At 44.1% G+C, this 16,552-nt stretch overlaps 2 protein-coding genes across 3 annotated transcripts in view; one reads left to right on the top strand and one right to left on the bottom strand.

Moving 5' to 3' along the window:
• The window catches only part of DOCK2 (dedicator of cytokinesis 2), a 543,298-nt gene that overhangs the window by 233,499 nt on the left and 293,247 nt on the right, over window positions 1-16,552 (bottom strand). The gene's annotated exons all lie outside the window — the stretch shown is intronic.
• INSYN2B (inhibitory synaptic factor family member 2B) overlaps window positions 1-16,552 on the top strand; it is a 142,759-nt gene that overhangs the window by 100,610 nt on the left and 25,597 nt on the right. The window lies entirely within an intron of this gene.

The raw sequence follows: 16,552 nt of genomic DNA, 5'->3' as shown, positions 1-16,552 counted from the left end.
TTCAAATGTTGAAAGCAGTCCAAAAGATCTGTTTGGCTTATGATGTCCCTCTTGCCATGGCCCTTGCCAGCCAGTCTCTGCCTGTCCATTGTCACTCCCCCACCCTGCCACAATAACCAAGTTCAGGTGGAAGAAACAACTTACATTTCCCTACTAGACTACAGATACTTTTGAACCTGCTGCTTCCTTCATTCTTGACCTACTTGAACTACTACTCATCTGGAAAAGCCTGGCTCAGATGTCTCCTCCTCCAGGAAGCATTTCCTGACTGCCCCAACACGTTAGGCCCTCCGACAGTGGGTTTTCACAGTACCTTGCCCTCGCTTAGACCTTGGTTCTTATCACACAATTGATTACCTACCTATCTCATCCACTAGACTTGAAGCCTTGAAGGTGTTTCTGATAACCACACAATGTTTGGCACATAGAAGGTGCGGGATAGACATTTATTGAAAGGATGGAATGATGAAAAGGAGAGAGGGAGGAAGGAAGGAAGAAAGGAAAAAAAAAAAAAGAAGACAGCTTATAGTTTCTAGTGTTAGGGGCCCCTATTAGAAAAACATAGGAAATTTTGTGAGAATCCTATGATCTTTGTGGGAAAAGATGACATAATTGAAAACCAAGACTAGTTAGTATATGATTAAGGCAGAGATGCCTGATAGCATTAATTAGGGCTGCAAGAGCCCAAAATTTTTTTCAGAGAAACCTGAGACAGAGAAAGTAAGGAATAAAAACTTCGAGTTTAAAAAAAAAAAAAGGCACAGTATGGACATTGGGAAAATCCTTCTATTAGGTGACTTCATGCGTCAGCAAGCCATAGAAAAGAACATTGTGAGTGTCACCTCTGACAGCAATATCTTCTCCGAACAAAATGTGGTATGCAGAGAGGTCCGTTTCCAGGACACTAACATCAAACAAAAGCAATCCAGGCCAAGCGCCTTTGCAGACCTGCTCCAAACCCAAGTCTCCAAGCAACTCTGCACAGCCCAGAACAAAAATTCATATTCTCTATGACTGATCTGTTGGCCCAGCTATCCTCAGATCCACTTGAAGCAGATGAGGCTGAAATGCCAAGGCTTACTCTAACCCAGGGACTGCACTCATTGATTTGGGGGCTGACGTGGCATCTTTCTGGGTCTCCCCAAAAAAGCCTGTGCAGACTCTTCCTCTACAGTCTCATTATGGCAGACCCTCTGGAGAGAGAAAATTTCAAAATGGCCTCACTTTACAGACAGCAGACTAGAAGACAGAAGGCCACGCATCAGGTACTGTCAGGATCTAAAACCCTTGCTCTGCCTAATGAGCCATACTAACTGGGCATGCCCAAAGTAAGGGGAGGAGCAAAATTTATTTCAGCCTCCTCATTGCTAACATTTATGAAGCTCTTAATAAATGCCTGGCAAGTGACTTCGCATTATCTCTTATAACCCACACATTAGCCCTTTTACTTGCCATTTTGCATTTTATATATTGGGAAACTGAGGCTCAGAAAGTTTAGACCATTCACACAAACTAGATTTGAATCCAGACCTATCTGACTCCCAGCCTGTGTTCTTAACCACTGGGTGCTACTGTTGAAACCACCATCCTACCTTCCCTTTGTTTTCTTTCCTTTAGCCTCTGTGGAGCCCTGGTGGTGCAGTGGTTAACCAATCAACTGCTAACCAAAAAGTTGGGAGTTCAAATCCTCCAGCTGCTCCTTGGAAACCCTATGGGGCAGTTCTACTCTGTCCTATAGGGTTGCTATGAGTTGAAATCAACTCAACAGCAACAGGTTTGGCTTTGTTTGGTTGTAGCTTCTGTGGTAGCTTAAGTTTTGCATCTGGTCATCTGACTTGCTGCTTCATATAATTACAGGAGTCAGCAAACTATGGCCAATGGGCCAAATCCTGCCCGCTATATTTTATGTAAATAAACTTTTACTGGGATATAGCCATGCTCATTCCTTTACATAATATCTGTAGGTGTTTTATGCTACAATGGCAGAATTGAGAAGTGGCTTACTTGGTTTACAAAGGTGAAAATATTTACTGTCTGACCCATCACAGAAACAGTTTTTTAACCCCTGATAAAATAGATAAGGCAAACACTATGCTAAACGCTTAACTTTATTACTTCAATTAACACATATTGCAATCCCGAGTGTATGTGCGTATAGGTATGGAGGGGGTACTCTTACCAACTCCACTTTACAGATAAGAAAATTGATGCACAAAGAGTTTAAATACCTTGGCCAAGGTCACAGAGCTAGACTTTAAGGTCACAGAGTTGGAATTCAAACTCAGGAGTCAAGCTCCAGAGCCCCTGCTCCTAACCACATGCTATGGCTCCCAGCTCTGGGCCAGGCACTCTGTAAGCACTGGTCATATGATGCTGAGCAAGATATGACCTGGCGCTAGCAGAGCCCACGGTAAGGAAGGAGAGGATGGCAGCCCAGTGGATGAGGGTCTGGATGCAAGAGAGCTGCGTGCAGCTGTGGCAGCCCCAGGACACGCACTTTGCTTATGCAGCCCTGGTCATTATCAGACTCTCAGGACATCCAGAACACACTGATGGCAGCTGTGACACAGAGAGGATGAGCAATATGCAGGGAGGCTGGCAGAAGGTGACCCAGTCGCTTCCAATAAGGGGAATGTTAGCCCAAACCTGCTGACAATTGTTTGGTCAAATTACTTCCTAATATTTTTTTTATCTTTAATAATAATTTTTTATAATAATTTTTAAAAAAGTGATTTAGTTGATTTCTAAGGGAGTAACTCAATGGCAACTAATAACGACAACAGCTTTACCGAAAATGGTTTATGTTAGTGTTGTTAAGCCACATTGAGGGGAAAACCGCTCATCTTTTCTTTTGAGAGTCCACTCCTACGTTATATAGTCTTGGAGAATATTACAGTGACCTGGGATGCAAGCATCATCTCTGTGCTCCCTGACAATGCAATAAGCTTCCCCACATAGTGCTGAAAGATGACAATATAGACAGACATTTGCACTCATAGGGAGCTCACTACCTCACGGGGTAGTCCATTTTACATTGTTGGATTACTTGAGTTTGGGGAAATTTTTATCCTTGGCTGAAGTTCAATGTGCATCCTTGAAGCATTCTACTGTGAGGTTCTTTTATTGGAAACATCAGAAGCACCGAAGAACACCCCTACTCCCCACTTGACATGGCAATGAAGTCTTCAAATGGGCCATCACGCAACTAGCACAGTCAGGGAGCAGATGGGACGGCCAGAGCAGGACCCTGAGTCTAGCTATGGTCTGAGGACCCTGCATTTGAGGACCAGGAACTAGACAAAGAGAGGTGACAATGGATGACTTTTCAACTGGGTTAAAGAGCTCACATTTCTTCAATTATTTTTACTGTGCTACTTTCCCAATCTCTTTCTCTTGGAATTCAGACCTGAAATTTTAGATCTTTGATAATATTTATAATGAATATTCTTAAAATATGTGTCTCTTAGAGCTCAAGGCTATGAAAAAGGTTGTTACTTATGATGAAATGACCTTCCCAGCACAAAATGTTGATAATGTTATCAGCATTCATCGGGTTTCCCTTTTTGCCTTGGTTTACTAGGAAGCTCATACCAATATTTACACTCAGCTTTTCTCCTCTTTCCTAACTTTACTTTTTGCCCTATCTTCTGTCATGTACTAATTGTTTTTGGTTTTATGGTATGTGAATTTTGAAACTATCTCATTTATCCACTTCTATTTTCTCCTCTGATTCCCACACCCACTGTGTGTAGTAGGTAGGGGAGGTATCACATGCACTCCTGCTTTACAGGTGAGTTTGCGTGGCATGACTGGTGAGTGACAGAAATGTTTGTTGATGATAGTAATGATGATGCTGCCAATGGTACTAGTAATAATAATATAAGTCAACATTTGTTAAGTGCTGCTGGCATGCATGCCAGGTACTTTTCTAAATGTTTTAGAAGTATTCCCTCATTTAAACCCTAGCCACCTTATGAAGTAATGTTATTAAACCCAAAAAAAACCAAACCCACTGCTGTCGAGTCGATTCCGACTCATAGCGACCCTATAGGACAGAGCAGAACTGCCTCATAGAGTTTCCAAGGAGCACCTGGCAGATTTGAACTGCCAGTCTCTTGGTTACCAGCCATAGCACTTAACCACTATGCCACATATCATAGATGGGGAAACTGAGGCACAGAAAAGTTAAGTAAATTGCCCTACATCATAGGCGCAGAAAATGGCAGGGCCAGCATTCTGTCTGATTGCCAGAATCTGTCTTCAAAAAGTATGATCTGTCTACCATGCTGTTCTCCCTCGATGATCAGATCACATGGGTATCAAGGGGTCCTGGTATATGGATGAGAAAAGCTATTCGTAGCAACTGTGGACCGGCAAGGTCCTGGACCTCATGCTAGGGAGTGCTGCTGTAAGCTTTGGGGAGTTGCTCACACTGACCCCAGAAGGAGTGCCTTCTGGCTCCCTTGCTGTTGCTGCACACTTTCCTCCTGGTCCCTGTGCCCCCGTGCAGCAAGTCAGGCTCAAACATGGGACCAGGAAACCAAGAGGCTGCCATGGTCATCAGCCCAACAAGGATTGTGGAGAGCAGCCAAGGCCTGGCTTGAGACCATGCCATTTTTATAAAGGTCCCTGTTCAGGCAAGACAAGGGGCAAGGGGAATCAGGGGACAATTCCCAGGCAAGAAAACAGGCAAGAAGCAAAGAGGAAAACCAAAAGGTCTGTTGGCTGATTGTCACTATACCTGTCTGTGACAGACACTTCATTATATAAGTCAAATATCATTGTGTTCATTTTAAAATGAGGAAACTGAGCTCACAGAGATTAGGTGACTGACCCTAGGTCATTCAGCAAGTTTAGATGTGAGCACATGAGTAACTTTTCTAAGGAAAAGTCTTTATTATTACCAGGTAATAATACGTCTTTCATGCTAGGAGATGTTCAGAATGTACCACCTCTACTACCAGAGTCTGTGAGTAATTTAAGGGTGTGGAGGGAGGGCAGGACCCCCAATGGTTAAGGTCTGAGGAAAGCACGAGTCACTTGGAGAACCACAGAAAGTGTCACCCTACTCCCAGCAAGACGGGCTAAGGGAATGTTGACTGCTCCTCTCCAGGCCAGGAGTAAGGGAGATACCTCAGGTGAGTGTAGGTAGAAGTGAGGAAAGGTATCCACCCAGCTCAGTGCCTTTCTCCATCTCCTACCCTGGAGGGTCAATAGTGGGGCTGGGTGCAGGCTGGACTTCTGCTGGAAGTCAATGCTTTCTCTCTCTCCCTGCATGCCTTTCCCCTGGGCAAGAGGAAGGGTGGGAAGGAGAGGAAAGAGAAAGACGGAGGACTTTTCAACATGAGCTTTCTTTTATACTTTTGTGGTTTGAACATTCCTTGTCACTAGGGAAACACCGTATGCCTTTAAGTGAGAAGACATTAAAGCTGTCCTGACTGGCCTGCGGAGCCCTGGTGGTACAGTGGTTAAGAGCTGCAATGAGTATGGCTGCTAATCCACCAGCCACCCCTTGAGGACCCTATAGGGCAGTTCTACTCTGTCCTGTAGGTCAAGATGAGTTGGAATAGGCTCAATGGCAACAGTCTGTTTGTTTTTGATCTGACTGCAATCTGCAACTAGCATAGTCAGGGAGCAGACGGGAGGACCAGAGCAGAACTCTGAGTTTAGCTACAGTTTGAAGTTCCTGTACATGAGGACCAGGAATGAGACAAAGAGAGGCGACAATGGATGACAAAAAGCCAGAGAGAAGTTCTTGGTCTCTTAGGAAACACCATGCCTCACAGAGAACCACAACACCAGGAGAGACACTGCCCAGCATTTTTTCCTTAAGCTTCATTTTCATTACTTCTGCCCCTAATGTTACTTGAGATTTGCCACAGCCCCCAATAGGGACTCTCAGATCCTAGAAATTTGACCTAGCTTGGTGTGACCTGAGGCTCAAGGTATAATGGTAATAATGGCAAAAATAAGATTAGTGGCAGCCACTATTTATTGAGTATGGACTATGTGCCTGCCCCAGTGCTGGGCACATGATTTGCTTGTCTCAGAAATGAAGGATGGGCCCTTTAACAGCACCGGAGCCCTGAGCTTCTGCAACTGCTTGCCGCCAACGAGTTCTCAGTTTATCTGTGATTAGATCAGATCATAAACTTCCCCCCTTCCCTTCCCCTTGTGAGAATTCTGCAGTGTAGGCAGGGATCCAGAGGTGGGGAAACTCTCATTGCAGCTGCCTGCCAAAGCTTTGCAGCTCCCTGGTGAATGGAGCACTGCGGAGTCCAGAGCCAGGCAGTTCTTCCTGATGGATGAGCAGTGTGTGTATATATAGGGCATGCGGGTGCCCATCACACCCGGGCTGTGGGCACTGCTGCTGGCCCCACTAAGGTACCTCTGATGGGCACTCGACTTTTCCAGCCCTCCATGGGAGCCCTTGTCTGATAAAGCTTTGCAGTCCTTTGGGCCCTGCCGGACTCCACTCATCTTGGGCAAAGTTTCGCCCCCTCTACCACAGTTTCTTCATCTGAAAAATGGGAATGATAATGCCTGGTCTTGGTCGAATTTGTTCGGAGGCCAAAATGGGCCTGTAGACCTGGAAACACTTTGAAAACCTTAGCAGGGCTATAAAGAGCAAGGGGTCACTGGAGTTATTCTTACTTTTAGTATAAGTACCAGTGTTTTTGGAGTCCCTGGGTGGTGCAAATGGTTAAGTGCTCAACTACTAGCTGAAAGGTTGGTGGTTCAAACCCACCCAGAGGCACCCTGGAAGACAGGCCTGGCAATCTGTTTCCAAAAGGTCACAGACTTGAAAACTCTATGGAGCTGCAATCAACTCAACGGAACTATCACCACCACCACTAGTGTTTCAATGGAGCAAGTATGTCTGATCAGTCCTCACAGGGGCATAGGTCCCTTAGGAGAACCTTTCTAATTTTATTCACAATAGCTTTAGACAATCTACAGGATGAGATTACCAAGTGTAAATTCAGACTAATTACAAGGGAAACAGAGTCCTCAGATGGGATGCCAAAAATGGGAAAGGAGTTTCCTGCCTTCTTCAGTTTAACTGGATCTCTTGCCCATATTGGAGCAGGAAGTATAGAGAACTCAACATTGAAGAAGAACCAACTCCATACTCTATGAATGAATGCCAACCACTGCTTGCCCAGCTTTCTGGACTTGAGCTGATGAAGAAGGGAAGTGGGTCATAAGAGCTCATTCCTGCCCTCCAACTTCCACCCATCTGGCACACAGAGTTAATTCTTCTAATGATAAAGCCAAAAGGGTCCAAACTGTTCTATATTTCTAAGCCAGCAGCTCCTTCAGCTCCTCCAGGAGTAGTTAATCAAAATCTTCAAAGTCAAAATAGTATAACTTTAAAAATGATAAGAAAATGTCCCCAGTGATGTAGTGAAATAGAAACACAGGAGAAATATCAGAAAATCCTTCTGGAAACAATGCCAAAGTGCTAAGAAACGCAGAGATAATATTAGCTCTTTGCTTTTCCTTCTGTGAGAAGGAGGTGGCTGAAGTGGCCAGCAATTTCATCTGATGGTTGTGAAGCAGCTCCCCTGGAGAGAGCAAGCTGGAGGTGACCTTTCACAAGCAGCCAGTGCCTTGGGGGGCGTGGGGAGTGCATGCACTAGAGAACAGTTACTGCAAGGCAGGTGCTCTAAGGTTTGCAAGAGAGGCAATTCCCAGAGGGCTTGAATCCCTACACTTGACACAGAACAGCCAAAGGAATGAATCACTAACCCACAAATAACAAAGATACAGGGGAGAAAGGGAAGAGGAAGAGGAGAAAAACAGGGTAAAGAGGCGGGCAAGAGAGGTAAAAGGGAACAAAGAGCCAAGGAGGAGAGGGGAGAAAAGAGAAATAAAGGGGAGGCGAAGTGAAAGAGAAGACAGAAGAGAAGAGAGAAGGAGGGAGCAAGACAGAGGGAAATAAAAGGAATGAGGAGAGGGAAAGAGGAGGAGGAAAGCTTCAGCAGGACTTGTAATATGGTTATTTCTTAAGCTAGGCAGTGGGTTTATAGTGGTGGTTGCGTGCATTATGTTCTTCTCTGTGCTGTTTTGCACGCTTGGACCACTTTATAATTAAAAAGAAGAAAAGAGAAAAATAGAGGAGGTAGAGGGAGATAGTAATAGTATCTTCTGTGATTCTTTGACACATACAGTTAGAAGGCTGAGTGGCAATAAAAAAAAATAGTGTTAGAGACACGCCCAGCCGTGTCAAATACTTCCTGGAACAGGAAGTCTGCCTTCCCCCACTAGGTCTGGTTCCAAAGGAGGCACCGGAACCTGAACCAGATGGAGTGTCATTCTCACAGCCACTCTGGAGACCAGAGGCCCTAGACTTGGCATGTAGCTCCACCTTCTGCCTTTAACTCAATGTGTCACCACAATTCAACAAATGTTCCCAGAGCTCCTGCTCTGTGCCAGGAAGTGTACTACGGGCTGCGATACAAAGCCGTGAGCATATTCTTCTTGAGGATTTCATAAATAGAGGAGAACTGCTCAGAGCCTCAGTTTTCCCATCTGTAAAACGAGGGGGTTTGTCTCAGTGGTTTTCAAGCTTGGCTTGTTTGGAGCCTAGGATTCCAGGATGTAGCTCAGAGTGATTGGGGGAGCACTGCATCCCCCACTTTTTCTAGGGCAGCTCCACTTCATTCTGTTTTAGATACTAGAATTGGGCTTAAGCTTGGATTTGGAAAGATGGTTCCAGTGCTAAAAGGAATCTGAAAACCACTGAAGGGGATACTCCCCAAGGTGTAAAGTTCTAAAGTTCTCTGTTCTATTTCTCAGATTGCATTCATCCACTCACTCGTTCATTCGTTCAACAAATATTGAGGTCCCTCAATAAATGGGAACAGAATCAGACAAATAAATAAACAAGCTAAGAGAACAGCGCACTGGCCCCACAGAGAAAAATGAGGTGGGGGGAGGTGGAGAGGAGGTTAGGGAAGGCCTCCTGGGGAAGGAACTAGATGCCAAGAACAGCCTTGGAGCTGAGGCTTCCTGGGTAAGAGAGAGAGAGCCAGCTTTGGAAAGACTGGGGAAGGCACAGGAGATACAAAAGGAACAGCAAGTGAAAAGATCCAAAGAGGAAAATTATCTGGCATGTTCAAGGCCAGGGAAACCAGATCACAGGGAGCAAAAGGGAAAGTGGTTTGAGGTGAGCTGAGGTCAGAAAGGTAGGCAGGGGCCAGGTGATGCAGGGGCTTGCAGATTTTGAAAAGTCTTTGGATTTTAACTCAAATGCAGAGAGTTATCTTCAGAGGTTTCAAAGAGGGGCCTGACATGATGTGATCTGGGTTTTATGAAGATCACTCCGGCTGCTCAGTGGAAGATGGGCGGTAAATGGGATACCAGTGGAGACCACTCTGATGGTGGTACTAAAGAGAGCTGACAGAAATTCTGGGAAAAGGTTAAATGTCACAGGAACAAAAATGAGGAAAGGTTTTATAATCACTACCTACCCAACCTCTTTCTAGACATGACTTTTATCTTAATCTCATCATTTGATGCCTAATTCTGGTCCCAAGTACGCCCGTGTTTAGTCATTTCAGAAGGCAAAAAGAAACTAGTTCCCTTTGCCTTCTCGGCCATTTGGGGGAAAGTGTAGCTCTAACCAGACCAAAAGAAAAAAAGTTACCAATTCCCTGTTCGTTATTGAGAAAGCTGCTGGGTAATTCTCAAATTGGAAAGAAAAACAAAGGCTTGGACCATAAACATTAGTTCTTTGATTTCAGGTGAGTATGAGGTAATGATTGTCAAAGATTTGGCCAAACAATGAACTGAATACAAATGGAGGGGAACAGAGTCTGAAACCTAGAAACTTAGAAGTAAAGAACCATAAGACCCACGGGTACGCGAACAATAGTCATTTTTGAAGTGCCTACTATGAAGTCAATACTGTGCCCAGTACTTTGTAGGACAGAAAAGGAGTACAAGACATATCCCAATCCTTTAGGAGTACAACCTGTAGATGGGGAAACAAGACTAACACACAAAACAGTTAGATGTCCAGACAGCTAAGTGTAAGGGGCCAGGCTTGGGACATCCACTACAGCCTTGAGGCTGGTGGCAGAAGCCTTGGGTTCCAGTCCTACCTTTGTAACTTAGGACAAGCCACCTAACCCTTCTGGGTCTGATTTTTCTTCTTTAACACAGGGATAATGCTGCCAACCTTCCTAATGGGGATTACATGTGATTTGAAAACACTTTGTAAGTTATAAAGTTTGGGATAAATAGTAAGGGTTCTTATTACTGACTCTAAGTACAAAAGGAGATGGCAATGTGTCAGCAAATAGAGCCTTCTCTGCAAAACAAAACCTAATTAAGTGCCTCCTGCTCAAAGACCATCAGTCGCTCCCCATTGCCTGAAGGAGGAGTTGGCAAACTACAGTTCATGGGCCAAATCCAGCCTGCTGCCTGCCTTATAAATAAAGTTTTATTGGAACACAGTCACGGCTATTTGTTTACATTTTATCTGTGATTCAAAGTTGAAAATATTTACTGTCTGGCCCTTTACAGAAAAAGTTTCCCGACCGCTGGCCTAAAGGACAAAATCTAAATCCCTGTTAACATGTAAAACACTCTGACATACGAAGCACGGCTGGATACTTGAAATACATCAGACACCTTCCTTTCAGTCACGCCTAACTCCATACAATATTTTGTACCACTTTCCAAGAAATGGTTCCATTTTTGGTGGCATTACAACATCCCTCCTTAGTGCTACAGTAGTGATCAGGTCTTATTCATTTTTATCAAGGTTTATCACAGTGCTCAGATCATAACATGTTCTCAATAAAGTTTAACCAAATTAAATCCAAGATACAAATTAAGTAAGCATAATACACCAAAGGGAAGACACAGTTCATTAGTCCCAGAGACCTATTGCTAATATATCATTGAAAGAGAAAGAAAGTTGGAAGTAAATTAATTCATTCACTCTTAATTAATTAGTTACACAAATATTTATTCCATGCCAATGATACAACTATTCTATGCCACAGAAGCTATGGCAAATTAGACAACGGATTATATTCATTGATTTGACAAGCATTTACTTACCACTTGTTCTGTGTCAAGCTAGGGGTAAGGGCTGTGACCACTTCCTCTCTCAAGGAGCTTGCAGTCTACTTGGGGAGGATGAAGGTCAGCAGATAATTACAGTACAGGAGACAAGTACAATGCTAAAGCATACATAAAGTGTGGAAGTGACAGGGGCCTGGTCACGAATCCTGGGAATGTCATCCTTGTGCCTCCTATAAATTTACCAAAAGATTATTCTCCCAAGAGAAAGAGGAAGGGGCCAAGACCTCTCATGTATTGCATGGTCTTCAGTTGGATTATACCTGATGAACTAACCCTGAGCATGCTGGCCATCTTATATAATTTCATTAAATCCTCACAACAACTGCATGAGGCTTTGTTGTTGGTGGTGCCATCAAGTGATTTTCGACAAGACTATTTAGGAAGGCTAAATCACTTGTCTTAGGTCAATAGTCAATAAGTGGAAGGCTCTAGTCCAGGTCAATCTTATGGTAAAGCTTATATATTTAACCCTTCACTGTATTGCCTAAACACACGCCAGAGGAGAGAACTAGAAGTCTATTCTAGAAGAAGCTAAAGTATGTGACCTACAGAGATAGTATTACATGATTCTGTACTTACTGAATGGACACCGATTCCATGAGGACTATCCAGTGTGGACTAAAGGTATGGCTGGAGCATAAACAGTTGGCTTATGTTCAATAAGTCAATAATCGAGGGAGAGGAGAATAAAGGGTTGCAAAAATCAACAATAACTCCCAGGCGCTGGGTGTGCAGCAGGCTGCTGTGGTCCTCTCTGGGGAGTGATTCTGGACTCTGGCCAGGATATTAATTAAGCCCTGACCACTGAGACCCAGGGAACTCCTTGTGAATTAATGGCCAGCTTGGAGCCTCTGAGACCTGACAGCCTCCGAGGGGGTCATTCCTTTTAGCCAGGTCTGCTCCCCAGGACTTATCTGTGAAAAGGTCATGGTGGGCACTGGGGGCAGAAGAGTTGGAACAGGAATACGCAATTTTTGGAAGTAAAATCTTTATATTTGCTAAGTTTCCTAGACCATCGCCAGGATATAAGAGTCTCCACATTAGCCCGATTATTCAAACTGTCATTCAACTGTTCATTCTTTACCTACACCAAAGCCAAACCAAACCCACTGCTGTCGAGTCAATTTCAACTCATAGCGACCCGACAGGACAGAGCAGAACTGCCCCATAGAGTTTGTGGAGCCAAACTGCCAACCTAAAAACATATAAAAAAAAAAAGTCCGGCCCTAAATAAATACTAGGATGAGAAAATGAGATATACTTTCTCTCCCATGTTATTGGCAGTGATGAAAAACTCATCATAATCTGATGCACGTGGTGATGAAGAAGCTCTGGCGAAAAGGCCTTCTCATGTAGCAATGGGGGGGCTGCATACGACTGTAAGTGTCTGGAAGGAAAGGTGGTCATATCATCACAATGTCATATGCAGGGTGCCTCTGACCCACGAATTCCTCTTCTAGGAATTTATTCCAAGAAGATAATTAGACAAGTGCACCAAGGTTCATATATTTTTAAAATGTTATTCACAACACTGTATTAATAATAGCAAATATTTAGAAACAACCTAATATTCGTAAAAGGGTGCTATTTAAATAAATCATGATAGAACTAGACAACAGAGTCCTATCAGCCTACTTAAAAAGATGGTGTGACTCTAAAAGCACTAACACAGAACTTTCTCCATGTTGTTCAGTGAAAAACAATGCTCTCTGTAGACCTGTCTGTGCAAGCCTGTGCAAGCCTGTGCACAGCCCATGAGCTTCACCAAATTGTTGGCGCATGGTGATTCTTTTGACTAGTGAGTTTTCAAGTGATTTTTTTCTTCTTCTTCTTTTTGTTTATCTGTATTATTTGAATTATTACAATAAACACAAAACATCTTTATAAATAGAATAACAACTTTTTTAAAGATCAAAAGGAAACATCAAAAGGGTACATAAATTTCCTAGAGAAAGAGCAGGGCTAAGATCAGCATAATGGCAGGCTTTCAGAAGGAAAATGTGGACGGACTTTGAAACCTGCTTGACAGCCTTGCAGAGAAAAACTAGTCCCTTTCCAGTCCTGGAGCAGGCAGGAAAGTTCCAATGGTTAGGAGCTTGTACTCCAGGGTCAGACCTTGAGTTCAAATGCTGGCTCTATCATTTACCAGGTGAGCAAATTAAGGCAAAATTGCTTAACCTTCTATGTCTCAGTTTCCTTATTTATAAAATGGAGGACTGATAGCACCTGCCTCTAAGGTGGTCGTGAAGATTAGGTAGACTAGTTCATCAAAACACCTAGAACAATGCCTGGTTCATAATCAGTGTTCACTAAACACTAACTCTTATGAAAAGCAGCTTCTGCCAATTGTGGCCTATTTGAGTTAACTTTCCAGAATGAAGTGCTAGTGAGCAGTTAAGGAGGGGGAGAAGGTAGAGGATGATCAGGCAAATGGATCCACAAAAATAGAATATATAGGTTCAACAGTACAAGGGTTAAGGATATAAGCTGTGTGGTTTCAGACATGTGACTTAACCTCACAAGTCCCAATTGCTCACTCTGCACAATGGGATCATATGCAGGCCTCATTTTGAAGATTATATTCCAAGTGCTAGCACAGTGCTTGGTAATAGTTTTCCACGTACATCTGTTATTATTAATAAACATAATTATTATTGACTATGAGATCAGGTAGAGAGCTCCCTTGTCACTACAGGTGTCCAGGTAGGGTTTATGGCTACTTGAGAAAGACAACGCAGGGATGACTTAGTCATGGAATGAAGGCTGGACTACTGGGTTCCTTCATACCTAAAAATCCTATAAAAAGTCATTAAAACACAAAATTGATTTTTTAAAAGGCTGTTGTTTGAGATTGTTGTGTGGAGTGACTAGAGAACCCAGCATTAGCAGGGTTATCTCCACAATGATGCAGCCTTCAGAGGCCTGCCCCGCTTTTCAGACAGGTGAGGCAAGCGGGTGGTAGATCCCCAAACTCTGCTCATTTTCTGTCTCAAGAATGGATCCACGTGTTCTGGGAAAACTGAAGATAGTGGTTTTTCCACCATTTGGGCTTACAGAGCCCCAAGAGCATCTGCTGAAAACTGTGGCCCCTCTTCCTAGAAATATGTACATCTGCAAACTCCCTGGAATTCACGATGAGGAAACCTGGCTGTAGGTGAGAACAACAGGAATAGAAGCAATAACAGCAAACGCAAGCTGATTTCTAACTGCTTGCTGGGTACTGTACTGAGAACTTGCCATGTAGTGTCTCACTGATTTCTGTCAGACCCATGAATCCATGAGTGATTATGCTGAGTACCATCCCCACTCCACAGATGGAAATACTGAGGCACAGAGAGGATAAGTATTGACCAAAGTCCTTCAGCCAATAAGGGGCAGGGCTTTTAACTCAGGTCTAAGGTACATTCGGAGTATGAGGAGTAGTTTCAGACCTGATGACAAATTGACAACTCCTTAGCATTTTGGGTGAATCCTATTGTCTTCCAGGACCTGTCCCACACTCCCCAAGCCCCACTGGGTCAGTGAGACCTCTTCAGGTGGCTAGGAACGGGGAGGCAGAAGTCATCACGGGCATTATCTAGGAATTCCTGAGGAAAGTAGAAGACTGAGAGACAAGGCTGAGGCTGCACCCACCAAGCAGATAGCCCAAATGGCAGAGGAGGAGAATGTTAACAGTCCCTGTTTTGGGTGCAAAGTACCCTTGCTTAGAGAAGTGAGAGGTTTGAACTTGTATGATAAGGCTGAATGCCCCAGACAGAGTATTTTCGCAGAGATATCCCAATATGTGTAGCTGTTATGACCTATTTTCTTTTAAAATCTTTAATCCAGGCAGGCTTAGGCCTCACCCCAGTGCCATGGGACCCCTCTAACTTGCCGCAACGGGTTGGCCTTTCTGTGGCAAGGACAGGGGACAGCCTCCCCCACCCCCCAATCTCTTCAGACTTGCAGGGGACTTCAAACCCCTGTTTTCAAATCACTAATCTTATCTGGCCTGCACGGCAGGCAGATTCCAAGAGGACAAAGTCATAACGTCACGGTTAGGAACACCGATTTAGGAATCATCTACAAAATCCTGTTTCCTCCACTCAATCGTTAGCCTCTCTGAGCCTCGGTTTTGTCATCAGTCCAGCGGGAATAATGCTGTAAGGATTAAACGAGATCAGGCAAAAGTGCAAGGGCAGTGGAGTGTAGGAGTTCAGGGTACAAGCTATGGTGTCAGATTGTTTTAGGTTGAGATTCCAGCTCTGTCACTAGCTGTGTGCTCCCGGGAAAGTTACTCAACCTTTCTGGGATTCTCATTCTTCAACTGCAAAATGGGGGCGATGATAGTAACCACTTCATAGGGTAGTTTGGGCGGGATGAATGAGTATGGCTCTGAAAGCGCTTAGAACAACACCTGACACCTTAGTGAGGACTCAGTAGATGCCAGTTGCTATGATTAGTGCATGTAAGGCCCGCAGCACAGTAAAATAATTGTTCAATAAATGGCACCTGTTATTATTACGAGGTACACTATCTGCAGAGAATTTCATGTACATTTATCTCCTGAGAAAGTAATTTAAAAATGAAGATGTTAGGGGAAAATTTGGAGTCCTAGCAGAGGGTCGGATGGCCTCAGTTGGACACCCCATGACTTCCAACACCTAGGCTCTTGTTTGCTTCCCAAGGGCCTGCCCTTCATCCAGCCATTCACTCATTCACCAAAAGGTCATCAAGCGCTCATGGGGAGCCTGCAGGAGGGCTGGGCACCCATGGCAGTGAGCGACCTGGCTCTAGCCCCTGCCCTCCTGATGCTCACCAGGGTAGTGGGAGAGACCACTAAATAAATCCGTACAGGGATGATTATCTAACTACAGTTGCCATTTGTGCTGTGAAGGAGGTAATGAGGACGTGTAACAGGGATCTTGATGTGGTCTAGGACTGGGAGTGTATATGAGGGTGGAGTCATTAGAAGGCTCCCTAAGGAAAGGATGTTTAAGCTGGGGCTTCTTGAATGAATAGGAGTTGGCTAAGTGATGCCAGGGAGTGGAGGGAGGAAAAGGTCCAGGCAGACAGGCCATTTTTTTTTTTTTTTTTAATTGTGCTTTAGGTGAAAGTTTACAGCTCAAGTTAGTTTCTAGTTTCTCATACAAAAATTTATACACATATTGTAATGTGACCTTAGTTGCAATCCCTATAATGTAACAGACAGCACATTCCTCCTTTCCACTGCACATTTCCCACATGCATTCAACCAGCTCCTATCCCTTCCTGCCTTCTCTTCCTGCCTGCTCATCCCGCCTCCCGACAGGAGCCACCCATTTAGTCCCATGCATCTACTTGAACTAAGACACACACTCTTTACAAGTATTACTGTGTTTTATAGTCCCGTCTAATCTTTGCCTGAGGAGTTGGCTTTGGGGATAGTTTTAGTTCTGGGTTAACAGAGAGTCCGGGGGCCATGTCTTCTGAA

This window comes from Elephas maximus, chromosome 2, assembly GCF_024166365.1.
Source record: "Elephas maximus indicus isolate mEleMax1 chromosome 2, mEleMax1 primary haplotype, whole genome shotgun sequence".
In the NCBI taxonomy this organism is placed as follows: domain Eukaryota; kingdom Metazoa; phylum Chordata; class Mammalia; order Proboscidea; family Elephantidae; genus Elephas; species Elephas maximus.
The sequence above is the reverse complement of the archived record's forward strand: the minus strand, read 5'-3'. Positions and strand labels throughout refer to the sequence as shown.